The following is a 13,615-nucleotide window of genomic DNA, read 5'->3' as shown; positions in this document are numbered from 1 at the left end:
GGGTCTGTATCTGCACTCCTGACACCAACTTGTTGTGGGCCGGGAGTTGGTGGCGAGGAGCGACCGCGAGGTGGAGCAGTAGGGTCGTCTCCACCGAGTACCCGGAATTGAAGGTCGTAACCCTTGGATAACTCCAAAGGTCACGGGTCCCTTAGCGGACCGTGGACGCCAATATTTTGACAGCGTGGGGTAGGGTTAATTGCCTAATTTCAATATACCTAAGTACCCACGTCATCCAACTACCGGGGAAAACCACACCCTCGACGGACCTCGGGCGGAACGGGCCGTTTACCGAGCCCGACCCGGGTGTAAACCGAGCGGGGATTACCATGATCCATCGGTCCAAATGAACAATTACAGCAACAAGGCCTCCCGAATTCCCAATACGCACTGTGCTAAACCAATGAAAGAAACGACAGCAACGAGCTGGTGCATTGAACAAGAGGATTTATTTATGAACAATGATCGAGGAGGGGAGCACACAAACAGCAGAGTTAAAACCAAATATGCAGTCAATGTAAAAGGGCGAGACACTTAAGCAATGTCTACTTATCAGACTGGCGCCACACACACACACACACACACACACACACACACACACACACACACACACACACACACACACACACACACACACACACACACACACACACACACACACACACACACACACACACACACACACACACACACACACACACAGACACACAATAGAAATGGGGCCGGTTGCCCTTTATTGTGCCCTCCAGCTCGGGAGGGAAGACGAGCTGAGGGAAGAGCCTGGTCTTGCACCTGCCTGCCTCGTGCGGTAACATTGATCTTGTTCGGTGGCGGGACTCGAACCCGCAACGATATACCAGGCACCTAGGGACCAAGGATTCAGCCACGGACGCCAGCCAGCTCAAATAATGACGAGGCGAGGGATCACTGCGACGAGACCAGAGCCAGCGACAAGACTAGACCAGCCACGAGATGACTGCGCCATCTCATCTATTTCTTCTCTGACCGGGGTCGGGGGGGGGGGTGACATGTCTCACGTCACCGCACCCTTCATACACCGGGGGAAATCAGCCGTCTCTCCGTGATTGGTCGGGGGGCATGTCGGGCGCCTCGATCCCCCGCCCCCCGAAGAGACTCTGCTTCTCTTTGAGCTCGCTCTGCGCCCATTGGCTGAAAGGCGGCAAACGCGCTCAAACCCTTCCGATTGGCCGAAGCGTGGAGTCAGAACTTCGGTGACCGAGGGAACTCCGCCCATATGCGTGTTCGGCATGCCATCGTTCGGGGAATGGTCCATAGTGTTGTTATTTTTGTGGATATAAATTATAGAGATAAGAAAATAACTTGCAGCGCAAACATGAAATTCCCGTTAGACACAGGGGCTGGATTCTAACTGTACACCTATACTTAACAAAATAACTGAACTGCAGGAAATCTGGCTGTTTGTGTGCAAAAGGTTTCCAAATCCGTAACAATATATACATATTGTTACGAATTCTGGCCCGCCTGGCGAGCGAGCAATTGCGTAACTCCAATCGCAACTGCGTCGCCCACCGGATGGACAATTCAGTCGTGACCCTCCTGGAACTACTGCCAGGAGCCAGTCACGGGTGGGGGTTTAACCTCACCACAATCGTGCCAATCGTGCCGACTACCCGCGCAGGATAGGGTTGCTCGCCAAATTCGACCAACCTCAGTACCTGCGCGAGTAGTCGACTGGGCCATCGTACCTCGCCGCAGGTCGGCCTAGGACACGAACCGCTTAAGCGGTCCGTTCCGTGCTACAGTGATAACCGAGCGGTGTTATCGCCGACCTCGACGGATCAGTGATTCTTCTTTACTTGGGTGTTCAAAACCCACTACTAATTCCACGATGCAAGATGTCACTTTCAATGTGGTGAAAGGAGTATGCGACGAACGGGAAACATTGCACACAAGGACATTTATTATTACACACACAACACAAGTAAGGCAGTCATGCAATGTTCAAGCAACAAATAGAAAGTACTACTACCGACTACAAGCAAAGATCAATTTACATACACCGTTACTTAGGCAAGTTTACTTCACAGAGACAAGGCGCCACAGCCGTCATTCAAAAGCAAGAAATGGCCACCCTCACAGACAAGGGTCGGCAGACAGGGTCCGTGGACCGAATGGCGTGGAACCTCGTCGATCGGCCAGGCCCACGAGACCGAAGGGTCTTACCCGCGCCCTCGTGGCACGATGGTGGGTAGGTCGCGACGTCGACTCCCCACGGCCTTGCGTAGCCGCGCCTGATCTCGGGGCCCTGGCATGGTCAGCGAGCTCTCTCCGGCGTTGCTGCTCGTGCTTTCACGACCCACGACCAAACAAGAAAAGACTGAAGGGCAGAAGGGGCTTCAGGACCAGAGAGAGAGTGAGCCTCGTGCGCGTCCGCCCTTTTATAATCCGAGGCTCCGCCCTTCGCCCCACCCCGCTTCTGGCTCCACCTCCCTTCGAGAAGGTTCCCGTAAAGGGGCATTCCATCACCTCGACCGCCTCACGCTGTTCATCCACCAATCGGTGGCGAGCTGCCCTGCCCCTGCCTCTGTCACACTCCTCGGAGAAACAGGCGGGAAAAATCCGTGCACCCATCGGAACTCCTCTGGTTTCCTTTTGCATTCGACGGTTTTCAACGCGGCTTGTTGCTTGCGTGGAGGTTTGTTCAAAATAACAATAGAAAAAGAAAAACGGCTATCTCAAAGCGTCGCAGCCCGATGAATCGCACAAATTTCCTTTAAACAACGGTGGGGAACTATCTGCACATAAACTTAGCGTCATAACTGATCTAAGGATCCTTTATGGTGTATTGCGAATTTCCACAGCCGTAACCCTATTCCCTCCCTTTTTTACAGACTCATCCCGAGTCGTCGAATTTTCGTGTGCCATCATGTGTAAGTTCCCCCCTAGTACGATTTACCTTCAGATCCCTGAGTGCGACATTCAGTGTATTCCTGTCCCCAAAATAAATAACCTACGGGCTGAGTAACTAACTAATCAAACCCACTCATACAGACGACTTAAATAAATTGCCGGCGCAAAGACATACATGCCGGGGGTGCAAAACACATTTATAATTACAACTTATAATTTTACACTACCCCATGGCCCAGGATCTATGGACTCTGTGGAAAAAAGAGTAAAAGTCACAAGCAGGGAGCCAGGCTGCTTTCACGCAGTCCAAGGCCTCCCCCTTTTGAAATGAACAGTGAACTGGCAAACGTTGCACGGGCTGCCAGTGCAGTCCCGTGTTGCAGCTGCCAACAGGGCAGTCCTTGTGGCTTGCGCGATTATCCCGGCGCACATGGCAATGAACAAGGGGGGGGGGAATGCAAAACAGACGTGGCAAAATGAACGAGTGCAGCAGGCATGGGCCAAGGCAAAGGCAGGCAGGCAAGGCAAAACAAGGCCGTTGCAACAGCCGGCAGATGAAGTGGCCAGCACAGGCCTCGTAGAAAACAGCCAGCAGACGATCCGACTGGCACAGGCCTTGCAGTCAACAGCCGTAAGACGATCCGACCGGCACAGGCCTTGCAGCAACAGCCAGCAGATGACGTGGCCGGCGCAGGCCTCAAAGCAACCACAGCCAGCAGACGAAGTGGCCAGCCTCTTGCCTTGAAACGGAGGTTGGTGGAGGGAATGCGGTGGTGCTGGCCACTCGGAAGGCGGGCTCGGACCTACCCTACGGTCTCCCTCCCAACCTCTCGCCTTTGCCTGTCTCTGTCCATACCCACCCCCTTAATTTGTCAAAACCCAATTTAGCCCCCACTTATTTTATTATTTTTTTTCAGTTTTATTTCCCCACCATATGAATTCGTCTCCTAACCCCCTTTATCGTCCTTGTTCGACTAACCTATCGTCTCCTAGCCTACTCCCAACCCCTGCGTTCCCTTCCTGGAGGGGAATAAGGGAGAGCTAGCGTCCTGTGTCGAGGCCCAACTCAAGCCTCAGGATGGCCTCCTCAGACTTTAGCGATCTACTAACCCAAAGTGGGTCCAGCGGCCCACAACGAGAGCGAAGGGATGGATGGTGCAGAGGGGTACACTTCCTATCTACCCTAACAATTATTAGCCTTTAACTACCCCGGGGCTTTCAACAAGCGCCTCTCGCTTAAACTATTGGTTCTATCAACCCAGATTCCCGTCGCCTGTGTTGGTGTCCTCACAATTTCGGGCCATGCCCCCCAATTTTCTTCCCGTGCCCTCACACGGCTTCGTGGCTGGGACACGTGGCTCCCTTGGCAGGAACTACCCTCTGCCGATTCTCCGACGATGGCACCCCTGGTCACTACACTGCCTCCGAGCCTACCAGCTCCTGAAACACCGGGGAGTGCCCTCTCTGGCAACTCCCCTGAAACGCTCACGTGGCAGGCTGGTGCCCCGGGCCACTTTCCGAGGGTCGCCCGTGCCCACGCACTGCCCACGCGGCCCATGGCGCCCCGGGCCCCGCATCAGCGGGTCACTGATGCCCACTAGACTATCCCAGCCCCCCATAGGCCCTTGGCCTAACGCGGCCGATGAGCCCGGTGCCCGGGGTACCCACTCAGTGATACTCACCATTCATAGCCACGCTCCCAGCCCGTCACCAGGGCTCCTGCACCCCTCCAAATGGGTATCGAGCCTACACTCCCACCAACAGCAAAACGACATCCATTTTGTCAATTTGACTAACTCCCTAACTCACTTTATACTGACCCCAGGACCCCTTGGGTGGGAATCACTCCTCCCCCCAATCACTCATTGCACCATGCATTCCACAATCACTCCATGCACTCAGACCCGCTGGCTTCACTCACTCAACATGTTCATTTTCCACCCTCTTTTCTCACACATCGCTGATCACTGCCATCCTGCTTGCTAATCCCCTAACGAACTCGTGCTCCCACGTCGTCCCTTAAACTACAGCACGTTCCATTTAACCTATGTAGCTGAGCTACGTCCCCTCTACACACTCACAGTCTGTCACTGTCCTCAAATCTCTAAAAATCATTTCCCTCCTAAATCTCAACTACAATCCCTCTTCCTAATCCATTCCACGGACTCCATGAGGACTTACCCCTGCCTCATGAAGTCAGTCTAGCTATCACTAACCCTTCCCCCTGACTAGTGGTGTCATCCTGTGCCCTAGACAGGGGGGTCTTCCACCCCTTGCCCAGTGAATCCTGTTCACCCGAAGCGAGGCTTGCTTTTTTTTTTCTTATGTGCCCGCACCAGCGCGGCAACTCGCAACCTGCGCTCTTGTCCGTGACGTCATGGCAGCTGTTCGCGGTTGGCACACCTCGTCCCTTCTCGGACGGTACCATCCGGCAGGGATCTCCCCTCCTGCCGGATTCCAACCCTACGTGCAGCCATGACGTCACCCTGCGCATCAAAAACAAGGCTCGCGTTTCGAGGGGTTCCCCACACGAACACATGTGCTCTGCCCGTCGGAGCTTCACACACATGCTCGTGTGGAGAACCCATCCGGTCCAAATCCGTAATCCAGCCTACCTTTTGTCCGTCCGTGGGATCGGCAACATCCACCGCTGGCGTTTACGGACCGGGTTTCACTCCCGCAAGCCGCACGCGGCGGTATCGTGCGAAGCACAGCACTGACCTCGCGCTCGCTGCTGGGTAAACCTGGCGCGGTCCCCAATGCATCTACGGCCGCTACTCGGCCTTTGTCCCTCTGTCGCCGTCTCCATTCAATCTACGCAAACCTGCGTGTTACGACGCTCACACACCATGTCATTACATTCACACCGGGAGACGCGGCTGCGTACTCCCGCATGCCGACCGTCATCTCCCTCACATACAGCGCCCTCACACACGCTGTCCCTCTCATACACGGCCTTTCACTCGCACATGTGGTTCCATTCACACACGGCCGTTCACCCGCACCCGTGGTTCCATTCACACACGGTGCTTCTTACCCACACGTCGCCTCATCCACACACGGCGTGCTGGGAGGCACGCACCTCGGCTCACTCGCAACCTCACACACCATTTTACTCACACACGCGGGTCTTCTAACACACAGCCTTCCATTCACGCTATGCGTGCGTTTCAGCACACATTTCGCCACGCTCGTGAACACACACACCGGGACATTCACACTGGAGATTAGAGCCACAAGGGGTTCCGGGGCCTATATTCCCCCCAAGCTCTCCGTGCACCCATCAACAGCACTCGCCCCCTCAACTCCGCGAAGCTCGACCGGACCCACCTGGTCGTGAACCGCTTCAAGGGGGCATAGCGTCTCCCTCCGTTCCTGAAGGAGGCTATCCGGCTGCTTGCACCGGGTCACGACACAGTCCGCCAGCTCGCCCCCATTAAGCCTCGCTAACTCCATGTGTGTGTGCTCGTCTTTCACCCCGTCTTTATCGTGTAATCTCTCCTCTATTTTTTCTATCTCGCGAGTCTCTATACATTTTATTTCTTTTATCTCTTCGTGTTTATTAGTTTCTTCCTGGATCTTCGTCTATGTTTCCTCCTTCGTTCCATTTAATTCATTTTCAATTCGGTCTATCTCCCGTGTCTCTGGCAATACTTCTCCCTTCTCTAGTTTTATTTGTGTCTCCTGTATTAGGGTTGGTCCTCGTTGTTCTTTCATCCGACGAGTGGTGTCGATCAAGTCCTGCACCACTAACGTTCCTCCTTGTGGTGATGTCACACATCCCACACTATTGTGCTGTTCCATTTCCTGGCTCCTTTTGAGTCGTTCATCCTCTCGGAGCTTTTTGAGTTGTTTGTTCTCTTTCCGGAGTTTTTCGATCTCCGTGGACTCAAATTTTGCTCTCCCCTCGAGCTGGTTAATTTCAAACTCGTATAGTTTTTGTTTTCTCTCCCACTGTTCCTCATGCTTTTCAGTCTCCAATCTCATCGTTTCTTTCAATTGGCTTAGTTCCTTTTCCCGTTTCGTTCGTTGTTCTCTCATTATCTCTGCGTACCTCAACCTTGCTTTCTCCTTTAGTCGGTCTTGTCCTTCTTTTTGTTTCATTCCTTGTTCTTTCACGATCTCCACCTACCTCAACCTTGCTTTCTTTTTTAATTGTTCTTGTCTTTCTTTTTTAATTTCTTTCACCCCCTGTCCCTCATTCTCCAATCTCATAGTTTCCTTCAAATTCATGTTTTTGTTTTCTATTCCACTGTTCCTCTCGTTCTTCCCTCTCCAATCTCGTTGTCTCCTTCAATTGACTGATTTCTCCTTCCTGCTTCATTCCTTGCTCCTTCACTTTCTCCTCGTATTCCAACCTATTTTTTCCTTTTGTCATTCAGTTTCAAATTCATACTCTATCAGTTTTCTATTCCACTGTCTTTCTTGTTCCTCATTCTTTAATCTGGCATTCGCTTCCAGCTGTTCGATCTCTACAGTGTGGTTCCTTAACGTTTCATTCTCTGCTGTCGTTCTCTCTTCCCTCAACATTCCCAACTCGTTTTGTAATTCCGTCTCTTTGTTTTGGTGTTTCAATATCTCAGAAGTTTTTTTCCATAGTTCCTCTCCCAATTTGCATGCCTCCTCACACATTTCACCCATTCTCTTGCTCATCTCCGCCTCACTTTCCACTGCTTTCCTCCTCAATTCGTCCCTTTTCCTATTGTTTTCCTTTAGTTCTTCCCACCATTCCTCTTCTTCTTTTATCGTCTTTTCTAGGCATTTTCTTTCAAACTGGCCTATCCTTACCTCTCGCTTCAGTTGTTCCAATTCATAGGTACTCAACTCTACTTTCCTCATTTCTCCCTCGAGTTCTTTGAACTGTCTTGACTTTTCCAATAATTCTTCCTTTAGTTGTTTTAATTCCAAATCGTGTTCCTTTGGTTTCTTTTCTAGCTTGGTTTTCCATTCTTCCTCCAATTGTTTCCGAAGCCCGCCCATGTCCGCCTGCCTCGCCTGCCATGACCACGTGGTTTGAAGCGGTGACTGAAAGCACTCGCCTCGTGTCGCGCCGTTCGTTTCGCTAAAAATAGCCGCCTGCTCCGTGCCGCGCTGAGGTGCGATCGCGCCGCCATTGTGCAACTCCATTTGCCGGCAAAGTCCGTGCTCAGTGTATGAGGTTGAGCTCCCCCATGGATTATAATTACAAGAACCGTCCCGGGCCATGGATTCTACATTACTCCACATATCTAATCCACCCGGCACCCGTTCGCCTTGAAATGCCATCTTATTTCGTGGAATATATATTTTTTTTAATCACTCGAATTTGGGGAACACGGAGGGTCGCTTCACTCACCCCTGATCCGGTTCCGTGAATTTAGTTAGAGACCGAGGTGGATTCGAATCCCACACACCTGTACACCAGTGTTACGAATTCTGGCCCGCCTGGCGTGCGAGCGATTGCGTAACTCCAATCGCAACCGAGTCGCCCACTGGAGGGACAATTCAGTCATGACCCTCCTGGAACTACCGCCAGGAGCCAGTCACGGGTGGGGGTTTAACCTCACCACGATCGTGCCAATCATGCCGACTACCCGCGCAGGATAGGGTTGCTCGCCAAATTCGACCTACCTCAGTACCTGCGCGAGTAGTCGACCGGGCAATCGTACCTCGCCACAGGTCGGCCTAGGACACGAACCGCTGAAGCGGTCCGTTCCGTGCTACAGTGATAACCGAGCGGTGTTATCGCCGACCTCGACGGATCAGTGATTCTTCTTTACTCGGGTGTTCAAAACCCACTACTCATTCCACGATGCAAGATGGCACTTTCAATGTGGTGAAAGGAGGACGCGACAAACGGGAAACATTGCACACAAGGACATTTATTATTACACACACAACACAAGTAAGGCAGTCATGCAATGTTCAAGCAACAAATAGAAAGTACTACCACCGACTACAAGCAAAGATCAATTTACATACACCGTTACTTAGGCAAGTTACTTTACAGAGACACGGCGCCACAGCAGTCATCCAAAAGCAAGAAATGGCCACCCTCACAGACAAGGGTGGCAGACAGGGTCCGTGGACCGAATGGCGTGGAACCTGGTCTATCGGCCAGGCCCACGAGACCGAAGGGTCTTACCCGCGCACTCGTGGCGCGACGGTGGGCAGGTCGCGACATCGACTCCCCACGGCCTTGTGTAGCCACGCCTGACCTCGGGCCCCTGGCGTGGTCAGCGAGCTCTCTCCGGCGTTGCTGCTGGTGCTTTCACGACCCACGACCAAACAAGAAAAGACTGAAGGGCAGAAGGGGCTTCAGGACCAGAGAGAGAGTGAGCCTCGTGCGCGTCCGCCCTTTTATAATCCGAACCTCCGCCCTTCGCCCCACCCCGCTTCTGGCTCCACCTCCCTTCGAGAAGGTTCCCGAAAAGGGGCGTTCCCTCACCCCGACCGCCTCACGCTGTTCATCCACCAATCGGCGGTGAGCTGCCCTCCCCCTGCCTCCGTCACACTCCTCGGAGAAACAGGCGGGAAAAATCCGCGCGCCCATCGGAACTCCTCTGGTTTCCTTTTGCGTTCGACGGTTTTCAATGCAGCTTGTTGCTTGCGTGGCGGTTTGTTCAAAATACCAATAGAAAAGGAAAAACGGCTATCTCAAAGCGTCGCAGCCCGATGAATCGCACGAAATCCCTTTAAACAACGGTGGGGAACTATCTGCACATAAACTTAGCATCACAACTGATCTAAGGACCCTTTATGGTGTATTGAGAATTTCCACAGCCGTAAAAAAAAAAAATATATATATATATATATATATATATATATATATATATATATATATATATATAATATATACACGCAATATACATGCAAAAGTTGCTGTTGTCGACTGCTATCTCCACAGGTGGGTGGGTTTCAGGAGATGGAAAAGAGACTGACCCGGTCTCAAAGTGTGTGTGTGTGTGTGTGTGTGTGTGTGTGTGTGTGTGTGTGTGTGTGTGTGTGTGTGTGTGTGTGTGTGTGTGTGTGTGTGTGTGTGTGTGTGTGTGTGTGTGTGTGTGTGTGTGTGTGTGTGTGTGTGTGTGTGTACAGTATGTGTGTCCATGTCTTTATATTTTCAATTTTATTTTCTCTGCAACCGCTTGGTCGATTGATGTGAAACTTTAAACATCAGAGGGATGCCCTATGGATATTTTATTCATAACTCTGACATCATGGGTCACATGCTATTACATCTATATTGGATTAAAGGAAAAAATTTGGACATCATTTTCTCCGAAAACTGCTCAACGAAAAATATTGAAACATGGAATATGTCATCAACTCCTCTTGGGGTATATAGGATGATGATGATGATGGTAGCGGTGAAGTGGTACTCCAGTCATAATTGGTTGAATCAAGATGCTTATCCAAAAATGTGAAACTTTATATTGTTGTGGTTGAGGAAATTCGCAAACCACCATTCAGGTCCTGTCGGTGAGACATCTCTGTAAGTACATATGTAGTTAGCCCAAACCCGTTGTTTAGAGGGAATAAATGTGATTCATTCGGGCTGCGACCCTTTAAGATAGCCGTTTTTCTGTTCTATCTTTATTTTGAGCCAACCACGTCTCAACCGCCATCACACAACAACCACCAACCGCAACGCCGCTTCACAACAACAACACGCCAACAGCCACGACCTTTACCTTCACAGCACACCATCCTGCAACCATCGCATCACCGCCATTCCAAGTGTCACCGTGGCCAGGGACCGCCACTTTAGACCCTCCACCACCTTCGCCTCTCCTTCTGCGGCCATTCCCGCACCGCTTGTGAGCACCGAGCGTCAGGCTGTCCTGGACTCGTACAGGGCGCGCGCCGAGCAGCGGGTGCAAAAAGCGGCCTTTCCGAGGAGAAGTCGGATCAGGAATGATACACGCCCACTTCTGATCCGTCCTATCAGCAAGCGCGGGGCGATTTGGCCCCGCCTCCAGGCGCGTCGGAGTAGAATCGATATATGCAAATTCGAGGATCAGGGGAGGTTCACGCCCACTTTTCCTCCGTCCAATGGGCGAGCGTGGCTCCGCCCCCGAGCTCATCCTGATCCGGAAATTTGCATATGGGTTCTCCTGCCGTACTATAAAGCGCCGAGCGCGGGGCGAATTCAGTCGGTTTTGGGCTCGGGCGAGTTGGAGAGGTGTGGCGGTGGCGGAGTGTGGCAGCAGCAGTCAAGACGGGTCTGGAGGAGAGTCAGCCTGTCGGGGTTCAGAGTCTGTCGGGGAGCTGCAGAGCGGGGAAGCCGGGAGCGCGGTCGAGGTCGCAGTGGAGTCACTCGTCGCGGGACCCAAGCAAGCCAGCTATCCTCTTTCCCCAGAGCATCAACAATTCCCCCTTCTTCCCCCCCCCCCCCGCGTTGTGATAGTGCGGAAAGGGGGCCCCGTTCCCACCCCATTCCAAGGAGTGCCAACGAAAACCGCGGAGGAGCGCGGAGTCGGGGCACCGCCGCGACATTTGCGGCTCATCACAAGACTGGTAGGTTCTACCCGGTCTCGCGCCCACAGGCCCCGTCTGTCCCCTTGTCGTTGAGGGTGGCCCTTTTCTTTTGCTTTTGAGTATATGTGTTGTCGGCGCCGTCTGTAAAGTAAAACTGTGTAAGTGTTGCCGTCTGCTCGCGTAGTCGGTAGTAGATCTGCATTGTTGTGTTTCTTTTGCAATTGCTTTTGGTGCATAATTGTTGTAATTGTATATGTGTGCTTTCCGTGTGCCGCGGAATAAATGTGCCTCATGTTGAACTGTTTTTCCCGTTTCGCTTCGTCTTTTCTTTAATTGAATCTCCATCTTACTTCACGTAAAGGGTTGGTAGTGGGCTAAATACGCCCGATAATTAATCGGAACCGTCGAGGTCGACGATATAACACCGCTCGGTTATCCCGATAGTACGGAACGGGTCCCTTCAGTGGCCAGTGTCCGGAGTCGACCTGCGGCGAGGTGCGATCGCCCGGTCTACCCTCCGTGTGGGTACTTAGGTAGGTCGAAATTGGCGAACAACCCTATCCCACGCGGGGGGCCGATTGGCACGATCGTGGTGAGGCCGAAAGGCCCACCCGTGACTAGTTCCCGGCGTTAGTCCGAGAGGGTCACGACAGAATTGTTCGTCCGGTGGGCGACGTGCCGCGATTCGAGTTACGTGGCCGCTCGCACGCCGGCGGGCGCGAATTCGCAACACTGGTGTCAGGTCGTGGGACACAAACCCATCCCCCTCCTCGCGGCACTGGTGTCAGAGAGCGGGAAAACGGGCTCTCCTGTCTCCAGCTAAATTCACGGGAATCGGTCCAGGGGTGAGAGGAGCGACCCCCGATTCCCTCCAAATTACGAGCGATTTAAATTAACCCTTTACGAGAGATAAGATGGCGTCTCAAGGCGAGCGGGAGCCGGGGGTATTAGAAATGGATTTAGAATGTGTAGAATCCATGGCACAGGATGAAATCCACGCGCAGGAAATGTTGGTTGTACAGCACGAACTCCCCCAACTGAACCCAGAGTTCGAAATGGGCGCAGTGGCTGGGGTGGCGGACGAACGGCCCCCACGTGCGAATTCGCCCACGGATCGGACGATGGAAATGTTTGAGGCATTGATAAGGAAAATGGATACAAACACAAACGAAATAAAAGGCATGAACAAGCAAATGAACGAAGTGAAGGCAAATATGGAAACAAACGCACTCAAAATGAAGGAAGAAATGAAAGAACTGCGGGGTGCGACGCAGAACATGGGCCGAAGCCTGCAGGCGGGCATGAAGGCAATGGCAGCGGAGCTCAAAATGGCGACTCCACGTGTGGGAGCGAACGAGCTGGGAGGGAGTGCAACGGCTGTCGGGCCCGCAGTGGAGGCGGGTGACAAAGTAATTCGGGGGACGTGTTGGGCGAGAAGTGTGAAGGTGACGGAGAAAGCAACAGTGATGGTGACCGAGAGGGAAAAACTAATTGGGGTGACGGAGACGTGCACGAGGGAGATAACAAGGGAAGAGACGGAAATAATAGTTGAGACAAGGGAGATAACGGAAGAGACGGAAATAATAGAGACACGGGAGATAGAGGATGAATTGGACGGGGTTTGTGACGCGCACACACACACAGAGGTAGTGGAGGATAATGGGGGTGAGCTGGCGGACTGGGTGGAGACCCAGTGCAAGCAGCTGGATGGCCTCCTCCAGGAACGAGGGGAGGGAGTATGCCCCCTTAAGGCGAGTCACGACCAGGTGGGTTCGGTCGTGCTTTGCGAGTTCGAGGGGAGGAGTGCTGCGAACGGGTGCACGGAGAGCTTGGGGGGTATAGAGGCCCCGGAGACCCTTGTGGGGACACGAATCCCCAGTGTGGTTGTCCCGGTGTGTGTGGTGAAAGGGGTGAGTGCGCCCCTGTGTGTGAGTGCGTCCCCGTGTTGCTGAAGCGACCCCGTGTGTGAGTGGTGTGGTGGCAAGTGTGCCGAAGGGCGTGCTTCCCAGCGCGCCGTGTGTGAGTGAAACACCGTGGGTGAGTGCCCCCGCATGTGTGAGTGAGACACCGCGGGCGAGTGCCCCCGCGTGTGTGAGTGAGGCACCGCGGGCGAGTGCCCCCGCGTGTGTGAGTGGTGTGGTTTGTGTGAGGGAAATGGCACGAGTGAGTGGAAGGCTGCGAGTGAGTGGAGCCACGTGTGCGAGGGAGGTGGCATGCGTGAGTGAACGGCCGAGTGTGAGGGAGACCGTGTGTGTGAGAGAGCGGT

The 13,615-nt window shown here is 53.0% G+C and overlaps 1 protein-coding gene and 1 long non-coding RNA gene across 5 annotated transcripts in view; both read right to left on the bottom strand.

Moving 5' to 3' along the window:
* EPM2A (EPM2A glucan phosphatase, laforin) overlaps positions 1-13,615 on the bottom strand; it is an 87,546-nt gene that overhangs the window by 20,262 nt on the left and 53,669 nt on the right. The window lies entirely within an intron of this gene.
* On the bottom strand, positions 597-9,638 carry LOC147034327 (uncharacterized). The gene is made up of 2 exons (XR_015058044.1): positions 7,031-9,638; positions 597-6,952 (listed from the first exon to the last, which is right to left on the bottom strand). It is a non-coding gene; the product is annotated as an uncharacterized LOC147034327 (long non-coding RNA).

Source organism: Eptatretus burgeri, chromosome 1 (genome assembly GCF_056783735.1).
Source record: "Eptatretus burgeri isolate ZD-2024b chromosome 1, Ebu_testis_v1, whole genome shotgun sequence".
Lineage (NCBI taxonomy): Eukaryota > Metazoa > Chordata > Myxini > Myxiniformes > Myxinidae > Eptatretus > Eptatretus burgeri.
This window is presented reverse-complemented; position numbering and strand designations above follow the sequence as displayed.